Consider the following 15945-nt stretch of genomic DNA (forward strand, 5'->3'; position numbering starts at 1 on the left):
ATAATGAATCTATTATGTCGCTGTTATGGATGCCATTCTTTTGTTACCTATTGGAATGTACCTACTTCATATTATTTTCGATGTCATATGAATCGTAATTAAAAAAAAATAAATAAAACTGAATAAAAGTAGGTCAATTCAATTAATTCCATTTTTTTCTATGCCAATAGAATAAAACGAACTATTTCATTATTTATGAATGATAACTATTTTTCTTTTATAACCTACTTTTTCTTGTACGTTCAAACGGTGTGAAAAATATGTCACTTCACCAGAAAATACTACCACAACTCCAACAGATATCTTTATACCTTCTTATAACTCTTAAGTAGAATAAAAAAAGACTTCTATAGCCAATTTAAAAAAAAATGAGTTACACTATTTGTTCTATAGTAGAACGTATTTCGACACACAAACAAAATTGGATCTATGTTAAAATATAAGCACACTTCTCGTAAAAGAAAACCCCTCGTATAAAGAAGAAATCAATAAGACGGGCCTAAACATCGACTATATTCGTATATTTTACGTATTTTATACGGATGCAGTAAAATATGTGGTTGTGGTAGTACGAATGTACTATATATTTTAGATGAAAAAAGATGGCAAACCACATAGTATTATGTGCTGTAATTTTGTGCAACACGAAAACTGAATTATATTCAAATATTCGTATTAAATAATTTACTTTTATTTTATTTTATTTTATTTATTAGAACAAACACCAAAAGGCTTTTGGAACGATATAACAAAATTAAAACAGATTAACAATCTTATGATAGATATAAAATGTATATAATTACGATTGAGTATTTTTAAATATCTATTGGGGACATTATTTACACTCGAAGCTAAGGCTCGGTAGGACACTGTAAATTAAACTTGTATATAGTTTCATTGATCGTCAATTTATCTACAATTAAGGGTTCAACAGTAAAACTGTGTACTCGAAGTTAATTTGAAATTTTAAAAACTGAAAATTATTACATAAACTTCTAATTTGATTCGCTTCAATTCTGTCGTGTACAATTTAAAATTACCTATTTAACACTTAATGTAGTTTATAATATTACACTATGTATGTGTTTATATATACTAACTATTTAATTCATTATACCTTATTTTGATTTTATTACCAATTAGGTGACAACTGTATATTGTATTGTAATAAGAAATATTAGTTAAACAAGTGCTGCAGTTTTAAACAAACTATTCTGTTTGGAGAAGTTTTATTTTCCTGTGCTGTATCCACGATGAAAGAAGAGAAACATATTTTATGATATATTATATACAACTTCAAACTTTGATATTTCACTTTCACAAATATCATATTTTATAGTGAAAGATCAAGTTAAAACTATAATAATTTTCTCTGATGTGTAGTTTTGAAAAAAAGTTCGTATTGTGTTCGCTAATTAAAAGAAGCAAAAAATATTCAACATTACATACGTGGTGGGCAAAGATTTTCCTTTTGATAAATTTAATTGAATATACATATAGAGATCGACAACGGTTTATATCTTATAACACTAACACCTGCCTATTAATTTGGCGCATTTAAATTTATTTTATAGATTTATATTTTATAGCAAAAATGTATATTATATTCATGCTATTATATTTTTACAGGGATAGTTGCAATTTACGTGGAAATGTTTGTAATAAGAAGTAATCTACCACGAATCCTCTAGCATCTCTGTCAAGAACTTTAAGTTAGGTTAGTATGCAGTGTTAGTCATATTATTATAATATTTTTGATTGGAAAAAACGCTATATATGGATATAATATCACTTCTAAATATATAGTTTATTTTGTGTTTTGGTCTTCCATAATATTAATACCTACATGTCAAGATGTAACAGATTTTTTGACTTTATATTGAACTATCCGAGTTACAGTGTTCCTTAACGTTATATAGTAATGTTTACTATGTATACAAAAAAAATTCAATAAAATATTAATATTATTTATATGTTTGACCAAAATGCATTTTAACATTTGTCGTCAGTATTTATTATTATATGACAGAATGACGCAATAAATGATTGATAGGTGACATATAGTTTGATTTGACAAAATAAAAATACGAAACTGTTACAAAATTAATGTAAACGTTATACGATGCATTATTTAACAAGAAACCATGTACACAAAACACCGATAACACTATTCTTGCACTAAACTCAAAGGCATCATTATTTCAATAAAATATTGTATACTGTGACCGAAAAAAATCAACGACAGGGTGATTAGCATGTTTAAATTATGCATATATTAAAATTATGACTTTCGGAATTTCTAAAAGTAATTAAAGACTTTGAACTAAATATTTATATATATTAAGATTTTTCAAAGCATTTAAGGATTATCCTGGGGGGATGCCAACATTGGACCAAAATTGTAATTCAAATGATTTTTCTCTTCAGAACATTTTAACATATATTGTAATCGAAATTTGAACAAACATTTTCTGAGTTATTCTTTTTAATAAAGGATAATAGTCTATTAAAAGCTTATTACTTAGTTTTGTTTTAAAAATGGTCGGCTGCATGATTAATCCGCAAACTTTTTGTAATAAAAAAAATTGTACACTTGACTATTAATAAGTAGTTACTATCATCAAATATTTAATAATGCATACTTAACTATAATAATCACCGATCTTGTATACGTTTTTAGAGTATTTAATAGATTATAATAATAGTGCATAATTGTAACAACTACTCAGGAACTTTTTGTTAAAATTACTATTAAAATACGTCAACATTTTCAGAGAAACTATCTGATTCACAATTTGAAATAAAACATGTAAGTTCACAATTGAATAACCAATTTTTGTGTATCCACATGATACTTCTTGAAATGTTGTGAACAATCTAAGTATTTGAAAATATGACATAATGTATAATTAAATTTTCAAAAAATTAAAATTTTAATAAATGGTTAATTTAAACATACAAATGGAGTGAGAAACATGTTAAAAAAATCATTTTGTGTGTATAATATATATAGAAAAGTAATAGTCTACACAATTACTGAAATAAAATTCTGAAATGTAATTTGAAAATAATATAAACTTTCACCAGTGATGAAAAGATAAATCTAATTCTAGGAATCGGTACACAATCTTAATTACTATTATTATTGTTATTATACGAATTTGAGCTACTAATGAATAATTATATAATTTGTTTTTGTATTAAAAATGTATTGTAAAAATACATTTAGAATGTTAGATTCAATTCGAAGCTAATTTTATTGAAAATTCAAAATAATTGTTTTATGCATTTTTCAAAATCAATGAAATTTAAATGTTAGGAGTAATAATATTCAAAAATGGAAAAAATCAAATTGTTTGTTGATTTTTATTGTGTTACTAAGTTGCACTAGTAATCTATGTTAACAGGCAGCAATTTTAGTTACTGTATTTACCATAACTCTATAACCATTTTTTTTGCTTAAAAAATGACCTTGAGTATTGGAACGATATTTTTTTATTCAAACCATAATTATATACAAATAAAACCTTTAAAAAAAAGACTAGTAATTGTATTTGACATTAAATTTTGTTCACTTCACAAATAAATAAAATACCAGTAAGCATTATTTCGGGAGAATTTTTATTGTACAAATATTTAAAATACTTCAAACATAGTAAACTATACCTTTTTTTTTTATTAATTTAAAGTTTCCCTGACGTAGTCATCTAAAACTTATTGTTAACAGAATTACATTTTTTTTTTAACATTTGGAAAATATTTAATGATTAGTAATAAAACATTAAAATATAGTACCTACTACGTTGTAATATATTCACATATCAGAAGACCAAATAGAAGAGAAAATGAATAATAATAACTAAAACAAAAGGCAGTATGGGCGTCTATGCTCGAGTCGGCGTTCAGAAGGTGGGTCGCTTGATGTAAAAAATTTCACACTGCATGCAGAACTGATGTGGTTGAAGAAGTTGATTGCTAATTTTTTATGTACACAGTTATTGTGGAAAGTCTTTGTGAAGTGCATCATTAGTAGGGCTGTGAATTTGTAGGAAAGTGCATTTTTTTTTTGGTGATTATGAAACGTAGCCTTGAAAGTACATAATTTGATTTATGTAACTACGAATCTATTTACGCAACTATAATTTTGCATTTTTTTTGACATTTTAAATTGTTGAGGTCATTTTTGTGCATTTTTAAGTCATATTTAGCTTTATAAGTTCATTTTCCAGTATTTTTAATCAAATTCCGTCAATTGACGGCAAACATGTTTGAAAAAAAGAATATATTTGTTTTTTTACCCAGGCTGTCAGGCTATAAGTGGATAAAATAAAGCTTTTCGTAAATAACTACATAAGTTATTTGTGTGTTATTCATTTCTAAAATTTTTAAAAAATGTTTCAGGTGAATAGTATTAAGTATAGAAAATTAAAATTCAATCAACATTATTATTATTATTATTTTTTTACTCTGTACCTAATATTAATATAAATATTTAAATTAAATTAAAAACCATATTAAATTAATTTTATACTATAATTTTGAAATTTTATATGGCATATTTTGCATTTTAAGCGCATGTTTTATTGCATTTTTTGGCATTTTTAATGCATTTTTTAAGGATCTTTAGTGCATTAAATTCACAGCCCTAATCATTACGTAAAAACCATGGAGTATTAGATATGGTTCTCAGGACTTAGGATTGGAATACTTGTATTTTGTGTATATCTGTGTGCTTTAGCACAATTTCCCTACACAGGGACTGCGTAAATTATACCTACGGGCTACGAGTCATGGTAATTTAAAATTAAAGATTTTAAATTGAAAATAATAATTTGTAAGTTCAAAATTATTAACAATATGATGTAGAGGGCTGGAACTTTGTTAAATATTGGAAATTAAATTGAGGAATGGTTAGTTTTATATTTAACTTTGTAAATTTAATGTTCGATAACTATTATAGCATCTACTTTGCGAGCTACCCAATACAAACAATAAATGTATTGTGCTAATAATATCGATATTAATTCTCAGACAATGAAAAGTAGTTATAACATCAGTTTATTACAGGTTTACTATAATTATGAGTGAAAATCCCAAGTTGTTCTATCATTTTTGAAATTTTATCAATTCTTTTTTGAAACATTTATTAAAAAAATATTATGTACGAAATATACGCACAGAATACAGATTCGATTTTGTTTGATTAACTGTCGTATTACGCATGCTGTAAGCCTGTAACCAAGGGCAATAATCAACCAAACTATGGCAAACTTATATTTAAAAAAAAAAGTCTTACTCATACTTATATTATTTTATGATATTATGTTTTATAAAAAAATAATTGTTATTAATGATTCTAAGCAAATATTAAATTATTACAACAACTGCTTAGCTACTTAAAATTTAGGTAATTGTCAAATTTGTTTATTTTTTTTTAACTCGAAGAAATAAAGTATAATACCTACCTATTTCATGACTATTATGACATCCCTCGTCTCTGTCTTAAGCACTCGTGTCTAATGCATAATAATGTATAATATCTGCTAATAAATGAAGTTGCTCGTACAATGTATGGTATCTAATTAGATTACAACGCCCACTAATAAGATAGTGTGTTTGATTTCAGTAAAAGCTATGAGATCCCAACTCATGCATACTACATGATATCCGTGGTAATAATAATTATTTTACCAGTTATGTGATGTTACCGTAATACGTATCATAATATTATGTTAAATCTACATCGACATAATAATATATTTTAGAAAAACCAATAATAAGTCACCAGACATCGAAACATTATTGGAATAATTAAAATAACTTAATGAATAATAATAATTATAATTATTGTAATTTTTTTTTTGCAACAAATAATATTTCATTAAAATATTTAACAATATACAATACAAAGAACAAACCAAATAATAATAGAAATATAGTAAGTTATATAAGGCTAGCGATATAAAATAAAAAAACCAAAATGATTCACATAACGAAACCGGCCTCTTGAATATAAGAAATAGTAATATCGACAACCGGTTCGGAGTTAGGGCTTAAAATGGTGGAAATATTATAACTATTATTTTCAAATATTTATTTTTATTATCATTATTATTATTCTTCAACTTAACTCTTATAATATAGTAGGTATGAACAAATAGTTAAGCAGGTATGAAGTATTATTAATTTTAATAGTGGAAAATAAACCAATATTTTATTGTTTAAATATTTAACTTAAAATAAAGTTTATTTATAAAAAAAACTCAAAGTTTATTTAGTATAGTGTACTAGGTTTCTATATTTCTACACTGGATTAAGGAAAATACTGAGCTAAGAAATTAACTGCATAAATTAAAATTTAAAAAATCGTGCCTTTTATATTTCACAAAACCCAAATTAATTTACGTTCATTGTTCATAATACACGAAACTTCCAGGAAAATGATTTTTCTGTATATTTTTTACACAAACAAAATATTATAAGCCAACAATATTTTTGTGTCATGGATATTTTTTAAAGTTAAACGAATAATTAATTTTTAAAACCTCAATCTAGAATGTTGTTACGCACTAGGTATATATTATTTTTATACATTAAATATAAATCGTTATATTTAATGTGTATAAATAATTGTAAATATTAATTCATTTTAAATTCCTAGTAAGTATTTTTTTTCAATATTAAGCACAGTGCTCACACATTCTAATCAATTAAAAATATGTGTGGTTATTATTGAAATGTCTATTTAATAGTACCACAAAAATGGTTTGAAGATAATTATCACATAACACATTAGATTAGGCAAATAGTATTATTAAAAAAATGTGTAGTAAATTACCTATTATATTATTATCATTGAAAAACGTAGCTAAAATCATTTTTTCTTTAAGGAAACTGAATAACTACTAACTTACACTTACTGCAATATTTAATAAGTAATAACACGAATATTTTATTTTCCAGCAATAAGTCTTAGAACAGTTCAAAAAAATAATTCAAAATCAATCAATTTATTCATGTTTGAACTGAAATACTTAATAAATTATGGCAAAATAGATTTAACATAATATTAAATTAAAATTAAAGTAAATTGGGATTTTGTATGTTGTTGCTTACAATTGTTTCAAATAATAAGATGAATGAAAATTACTGAAAATTTAACTACATTAAACAATAATCAAAAAACCTAAGCTGTAGTTATCTTTAGAAAACAATTCGTTTTGATATCTATACTTTACCAAGTCAATTAAAAACGGGATAGAGTTTGAAGCAATTGTTAATTGAATTCACTAGGTATCGGACTAATTGAAAATCATCGAATGTATTTTACTAATGATTTAATTCACTGAATAAATATTATATGAAATTACTTATTAAAATACAATCAATTTTGTTATAATGTGTTTACTTAAGATAAAACCATATTTTACAATTTTTGGATTATGCAGTTAAAGATAAATTATAATGTTATATTATATTGCTACGAAATTCAAATGTTATAAAATTATAAGCTATCATAAAATCAAATATCTAATATCAGTTACCAATATTGTATTTTAAACTTTAAAACATAACCAATTTAATGAAAACTCAAGATTCAGGAATTACAATTTTGAATTTTTATTTGAATACGTAATTTAAATACCTATTGAATTTAGTATTTAAATGTATTTTATGAAAATTTAAAATTGTTCGTTTAATTTGAAAACAATTTTATTATATGGTTCATCAGGATTTGAAACCTTTTTAAAGTAATATTCACTATAGCGTACGAAACAAACTCTAATAATTTAAACTTCATATGTAACACGTTTAAAAATCATCAAAGTAAACACGATTGAACTAAGCTAAGTTTTTTTTTGTTTTTGTGACTAACTTAAAATTAAACAAATACGCGAACTTTAAGAAACTTCTAGCAATTTTAAAACTTTTCATCGTCGTGAATAAATTCTTTATTTATTTTTTTGCCATTTGATCTATTGGTATAGGTACATCTTACATATTTCCCAGAAGTGCAATTATTTGTGCATTTTCTTTGAAAGTCTTAAAGATCTTTTCAATCTGTAATTGACATTTTTGTTTTATAAAAATGTCGTCAAATAATTTTATATTATCATTTTTATGAATACATTTTGATATACTACATTGTTATACGACATGTTTTTTTTTGTAATAATTATTATAGAAGTTTCAACCCTTTATTAAAACCAATATTATTTTACACCACCTTTATAAGTTACGACTTTTTTTGTTGTTTACCACATCATAGACACAACGACTAACACGTAACTATTATGATGTAAAAATTTACTATTGACTTTAACTTTAATTGTACTCATTACTCATTTGATGAAAAAAAATAAAAACCATTCACACAACCTAACCTATTGTGAATTTAAATTCTGACTTCAGACTTACCAATAGTTTGTTGATTTATCAACATTAAAAATGTTTATTTATTTTGTATCAAGTTCTTTTTCCTGATTTATTTTTCCAATGAAATGTATACACATAATTATATACACACCTATTAGCAAACATCGTTTAAATTAGTAACATAATATATATTATTCAAAATATAATGAACATGAATTTTCTCAAACTACAATTTCCATATGCTGTTGTTTTAAGTATTCTAACTTTTTGAAATGTATACATATACATGAAACAATATAAACTTTACAATACTGAAATTAGATTTTATGTTTTTTAAGTCTTCATAATTCAACAACAAACAATGAAATCGTCTTGTTTATATTAAAATATGTTCCTTAGCGTTTTCAAAGTTCATCTTATTTTAAAGAATTTCAAAATATTTTAATAAATTAACTTAAAGTGGTACAAATAGTTTTAAAATAACAAATTTTCTTTTTTATTCAAATACATACATGCAACAAAGCATTATACTATATTATATGGAGATATTTTTAATTTTGCAATAGCTTTTAGGCGGATTTAGCAACACATTAATTTTGTTAGGCATACAAAAATACCATGCAATAGTCATTTAAATATAAATGATTGCCAATAATTTAGGTATTGGATTTTTATATATATATAAAAAAAAATGCTATTCAATTAGCGCAGATATTATATTATAAAATACATCGTTATGTTACCATTATAATCAATAGGTCTCGCGCAAAATGTCAATAATTATTAACGGGAGATTATAACGACATTAGGCTTCCCTCTCTGTAACGATTCCGCCGTGGCTGGACTAATATAAAAGGAGAGTAACCCTTTTTAAAACAAACTGCCAGAGCAATATCTAACAGATGGATGCAATTAAGGAATGTCACTTTCAACAAAAGGTCAACCAATTTGCATGTTAGCTCAAATAAAATACTACGCACATTATTCAATTCACACTCACAATAATGCCTCAGAACTACTAAGTCGTTTATGCACATTTCCGATTCAAAAGATTTTTCCGTCGGTGAAAGATATACTTTTCTTCTAAACCAAGTGTAATATATACGTTGAAAGAAATGTATTATTTATCACCCACAAAGGCTCTCTAGTGCTGCACAACGGCATCAATCTTGTGACACTAATAATTTATAAAATATCTAAACTAGTTAGCGGAGTATACAAACAAACCAAAAAAAAAAAAAAACTAATAACATTTTATTATTCGTCATACCGTGCAAAATAATAATAATATGGTTCTTATACTATGAAAATCTATAAGTTGGCCTTAAGGCAAAACATTTAAAAAAAAATTATCCATTTGTTATTTCTATGACGTAGCTATTTTAATATTTCATACCCAACCACAGGATCGGTTCACAGGATAAGTAACTATTTTGTTCCGATATTTAAGTATTACAATTATTAGCTGTTATTCAAAACTACGTTACAAGAGCCTACCACATTGAACTTTTGCATAATATAAGAGCTTTTTATTTTGTCGAATTCCGTATTGTTCCAATTGTACTTGACCTAATGTAGGCCGGGAAATTAAATTAGAAAATTGTTTATGTAAAATGTACCTGCATATTATTGAAAAGCAGTCTCCAACACTATTTTAAACCAACAATAAATTATTACCATTAGTCGTAAATATTTAAATTCAAATGATAAATAACATTTTCATCCGACACAGAGTGTCGTCCAAACGGAAAATAACATTTTCGCAAGTTTTACATTTTTTCACGATTAGCATTTTTGTTCGAAACCCGTGATCAAACTGGTAATGGTTTCGTAGTAATTTCCCTGTGATAAAATGGTTTGACGTTCGTGGTATATACGTGTTCTAAAATCACAGAGCAATTAGAATATTTTTTTCATCGTGGTGTCCGCACAGTACAAATCTTTTATTCAGCAAATGGGTTTTAAGCGGAAATATTTTCGTAAAAAACTATACGCGTGTATGTAAATCATCTGAAAAAAAACTATTCGATCGAAGGGTAATATTTTAGTCCGGTGCACGGGTATGGCAGTACATTATCGAAAATCGCGATTATGCGACAATATTATGAGTTTATGACCACATGAATTGTGCAAAACGCCGTGTTTAATATTAATCTATTTATTTTAATGCTTTCGAGTACAATAATATGATACTGATATTATGTGAATATGCTCGAATAATGACTATTTATGATTTAAGTTGTCTTGATTCTTTTAACAGTCGACGTTTTCTTCAAAGATTACTTGCTATAATTGTTCTCGTTAAATTGTCCACGTGGTTATTTTTAATCTTAAAAAGTTTTCTTATTTTTTCTCTTTTATTTACTCGATAAACAAAATAAACATTTTATTATCATCTCATATTTAAAACGTTGTTGCCCATAATGACTCAAGTCATCATCTCATAATATTCTGAGTCATTGTGGTTAAAAATATAGATGCAACATTTGTCTCACCTCCATGCTGCTGTCGAAGACCTTAGCAGCTATTTAATGTACTATGCGTAGTCAACTAAACATATCTGTCGTTATAACGTTTTAATCTGTTTAAATCACCAGTATAACTCATAACTGATATTCAGTAACGACTTTAAAAATAATAATACGTTTTATATATTTTTTTAATACCTAGGTATTAACCTTACCTAACCCCTTACAATGTACATAATGTAGTATTTATACTAATATAATTTTAAGTAAACTGTAATACTGTACCCGCATATCACAACATTTATATTATGCTATACTTAGCTAATATGTTCAATGTTCACGTAGAATTTTAAATTGAAAATACACAATTCATTTGTAACTCGCATATCTCATGTACAGCGTGTAAACTCAATAGTTCATCAAATTATAATAATACAATTTAAACAATACAAATTGTATAAGAAATATCAATAAATATAATACATTAGTTAATTAAGTGTTAAAAGTAAAATGTTATAAGAAGTATTCAACTTTTAAACAAAGCGACGACTCAGCGCAATGATTTGATTGAAGACAGTCATTATTTTAGATGAATCAAAATCTATTGCACTATCAGATGTCCGTGTCTAGTCATATTACTAAATCCACGATCATAAACGTTGCGAAGATTAGAGTTAAACTCTAAGTGAAATGAAATGAAATAAAACTTTTAGAGAATACTAAGGAATGGGTATCTATTGATTTTTAACATACAAAATTCTTCACAATACATATATTATCAATCACATTACACTTGGCTGTAAGTAAATACAAATGATCGATTATAAAGAGTAGTGAGATGTCCGGAGGTCGACATAAAGCAAAACGTATTTGAACTATTTTCAATTTAGAATTATTTTATTTCGTACGAGCCCAAAATAAAAATATAAGTATAAAAAAGTTCCAACATTTTTCATTACACGAATATAAGGAATGTTACTAATTTATCGAATCACCTTATAACGTGTATGCGACGACTAAGGAAATCGGATTAGACAACTAGTTAATGACAATCGTCAAATTTTTTTCCAAACCATCTCATTTAATCGTATGATAATTGAATGAAAACAATAAGGTATAGTGATATTTGAGTCATTTTCACCCATGTCGAGAGCATGCCATGACGAATACACTATTTTTAATTTAATTAGAATTATTAAGTTCATACAAAATATTTGTTCGCATACCTCCCTACTACTTATAATAACAGTTACAATGTATAACCTCTATAACACAATAGGATACATTTATTGCATATTAAGTAGTTGAATATTTTTAGACAAATATTTTCAATTTATACATTTATTTATTTATTTTTAAAAAAATGATTCGATTTTAAATGTATAAATATTCTGGTTTTACTCATTCCATGTTTCAGTTATATATATAAATACTAGTTTTTGCATAACATTTTTTTGATCAGATATTTTATGAATTGTGACTAGATTTTTTTTTTAAATTTAAGTATCTTAATGAATAAGTAGTTTACAATACGAATATTTCTGATTTAAATAATATTTCGCTTACTCTAAATAAAATAAAATCTTACCAATGATATTACATTTTAAGATAAGTATTAAATTATTTTTTTTCCTTCAGTGTCAATTTCTCAGATATTGTAATAGTTTATCAACAGACAAGGTTCAGTTGATAAAAATTCTCGTCAATAGAATTACAAGTACACATCTTAAACATCAATAATTTCATAGTATTTGCACAATTTTCTACTGAAATCATTTTTTTTTATAAATACTCTTGCATAATATTTTGTAATAATTGAGAACTCATCGATTTCTATAGTTTTGATAAAATAAATACAAATGTGAAATAATATATCACAGAAGACGATATAAATCAGATATAATAACTATTTATTTACTGTACGCGGGGAAATGGGATTGCGTCAGTCTCGATAAATTACAAATTCAGTTTTACGTTTATTTCAAACGGATACGATAAAACTATCAAAACAAATACGATTTTACATATAAAAAACCGAATGTGCATGCAAAACGTGCGAAATAAATAATTTTTTAAGCTATAACATGATGGTACCATACTTTGGTGGTATTATAAATGTATATATTATTCACTGAATCGGAAAAGCAAGCACGGATAAAATATCTCTAAACATTATAACAGCCATTCGGGTAGTAAAAAACATCAACAGTTTTAAGAAACGCACCGATCTATAGATCTGAGGTGGTACAATCAAGTAAAGTAGGTTCTTCAATTAGACGAATTGGTGGGTTCCCGGTAAAGGTAATATCAGGGTATACACCAAGTAACCATTATCGATTTCCGTGAAAATTATAAGACACCGGATAAAGAATCGAGTAATGTTGTTTTGTGAGACATTCCCTTTTTTTTCTGGATAAACTACGTAATATTGTCTTGCTTTGTAAACCTAACCTAACGTCAGCCACCAATTACTACGATAACGTGTTTTTTTTTTAAGCATTTAAAAAACGGAAAAGCCTGCAAAACATAACTCGAACGGTATACCTTATATTATTATTATAAAATAATATATATTATGTGCAATGGCGTTACGTACTGAGCACAAGATGAACGCGACGATTATCCATATTATGGTGATGGCGTAGGTGTGGGTGCCGTATTATAATATGGTAGGGTACGTGTCATTCGATACTCTTCGTGAAATTGATGGGTGATGGGTACCGCCGATGACATCGCAAACTCGAGCGGGTGCACACGATAATCGATTTCCTGAATACGATGAACTTGGATAATTTAACTTTTTTCCCCTTTTTTTTTCTTTTAGGGATTTCCCTAAGACTCGTTAAAATATTGGGCCACTTCGTTGTATTTGAAGGTGATTTACATCAAATGTAAATACAAAGCAAAAAAATAGAGATATTTATTTAATATCATAACTGATAATAATAATATATATTATATCCTTATATCTTATATCTACTTCTATGACTAATGGTAATTGAGCATTATTGATAACTTTTTCCTTTTTAGACATTTTAATACATTTTTGGATACAGATAACGAATCCGGAAAATTAGATTATAATACAAATTATAGGCAAACGACATAGCTATCTATTTATATTATTGTAAGGACATCAAATAGCATATCTATAAAATAATAAATATTTTACATTCACCAATGTACCTAAGGACAAGTTTTTTTTTATTAGAATTCAATACAATATATTTTATAAGTATTTTGATTTTATATAAGTTTATATTATAGAGTAAAAAGTATTCATACTTCTCAAACTATCAACTCTCCGCCAAAGTGCAGTGGCGGGATTATCATTTCACTCAAAAAAATATACCTTTTTATATTTCTTTTTTTCTTATTTAACACTGTTGATTTGATATCATTTCAGCTTAATTTGATAAGTATATAGATATGTTATTGAACTTTCTAATAAAAGTTTTAAAAAACAAACAAACAACTTCTTAAATTTTCAAAATTGGCAACTAATATTCTCATCACTAGACGACATAACTTCCTTGACATTTTACTTTTGACACTACACTAATTTTAACATTATACAACGTGATTTTTCATTTTTTACATAAAATGTATTTAAAAAATAAAATATTAGTATGAGTCATTAAAAATGTATGAAATCTAGTTAATGTTAACAATTAATTTCAACCAACTATCTATAATACTGAACAATGACAATTAAGAAATGGAATTTAACATAAATTATGTTAGATTAAATAAGGCTCCAGTAACGCTTCACTTTCAATAAACTCAAACGTTGATGCGTAATAAAGATATTAAATATATGATTATTAATAGAAAACTTTGTGAAATGTTCTTGACATGGTTATAGAGTTTAGACTAATAGATTGATTGGTATTAGATTATACCTAACATAATTTCTCATCGTCATAGTTCCACTTCCAACAAATCGTTTGTATTTATTTTCCACTTCGTAATCTGAGTACAGATTTTTGGATTTAAAACAAAACGTTTTTAAGTCCAAATGTTTTAAACAAAAAAATTATACCTGTGCTCACACAAAATGGATGTGGACTGATCAGTATTTAGATCCTCAAATTTGGCATCTAAGATGTTCAAAACCAAAGAATGACATAAATAAAATAGTATTATTTTATGATTCATTATAGGTATTGTTGGTACGCGCTAAAAAATATGATAACGATGATAAACATGGGAACCTAAACATTATCCTAAATGTAGAGGAATAAATAATTTATATGTATCATATGAGTCAAAAATTACATTATTAGAGGTTAGAACTGTTTGGAGCAAAGAAGGGTGGTTAAATAATATATAGATTTTATAATAGTAATTTCTACATAGCATAATATATAATAAACATGTTATTATATTAATATTGTAAAAACTTGTTTTTTATTCGCCAAGTGCTATGCGTTATATACTTGTATTACGCATTTATAATAACTAAAAAGGCATAATATTGTTTAAATATAAGGTAAGATTAATATCATTGCTATTTAAACTCAATTTTGTACACAAACCACTTCTTAAATAAAACTTACATCACAGAATCTGCATACCTAGACACAGCAACAATAACAATGAAATAGGTATCATTATTATTAAAACGACTGTAAATAGTAGTCGATATTGGTATCGACTTGGCTAAGAAGGACTAATACGTAACTTTGCAAAATCTGTTATTCAACCCGAAACGAACTTACTGACATTTGACGGTCGAAATACTATCAGCCCTAATTCTATTTAAGAGGCTGCCACAACCGCATGTGCTATCTCCGTCCTACAAACGTAACACCTATTAAATTTGATTTAAGCAGAACCAATTTTTTATTGTCAGCTTAAATATTAGAGTGAATTTACCTATTAACAAACTCAAAGGGTAAGCACATTATCTCGTTGGTTTTTTACGATATTTCTATATTTAAGTTAGTCATATCATGCATGTAAAGTATTGAAATATACAAATGATCATTAATAAACAAAAATATCATACAAACCGACGAGCAAAGACAACTAATTAAATTTTGATCATAAGTTAATTCTCTCAAATGTAAAAGAAAACCACACAATGTTAGTTCTACTG

At 25.9% G+C, this 15945-nt stretch overlaps 1 protein-coding gene across 4 annotated transcripts in view; it reads left to right on the plus strand.

Moving 5' to 3' along the window:
• The window catches only part of LOC111042682 (octopamine receptor), an 89302-nt gene that overhangs the window by 59276 nt on the left and 14081 nt on the right, over window positions 1–15945 (plus strand). For 3 of the 4 annotated variants that reach the window (XM_022327368.1, XM_022327372.1, XM_022327369.1), the window contains one exon: window positions 1630–1717. The exons of the other annotated variant lie outside the window; for it this stretch is intronic. The gene's annotated coding sequence lies outside the window, so the exon portion shown is untranslated. The remainder of the gene's footprint in view (window positions 1–1629; window positions 1718–15945) is intronic. 4 annotated transcript variants of the gene reach the window in all.

This window comes from Myzus persicae, unplaced genomic scaffold, assembly GCF_001856785.1.
Source record: "Myzus persicae strain clone G006 unplaced genomic scaffold, MPER_G0061.0, whole genome shotgun sequence".
Taxonomy (NCBI): domain Eukaryota; kingdom Metazoa; phylum Arthropoda; class Insecta; order Hemiptera; family Aphididae; genus Myzus; species Myzus persicae.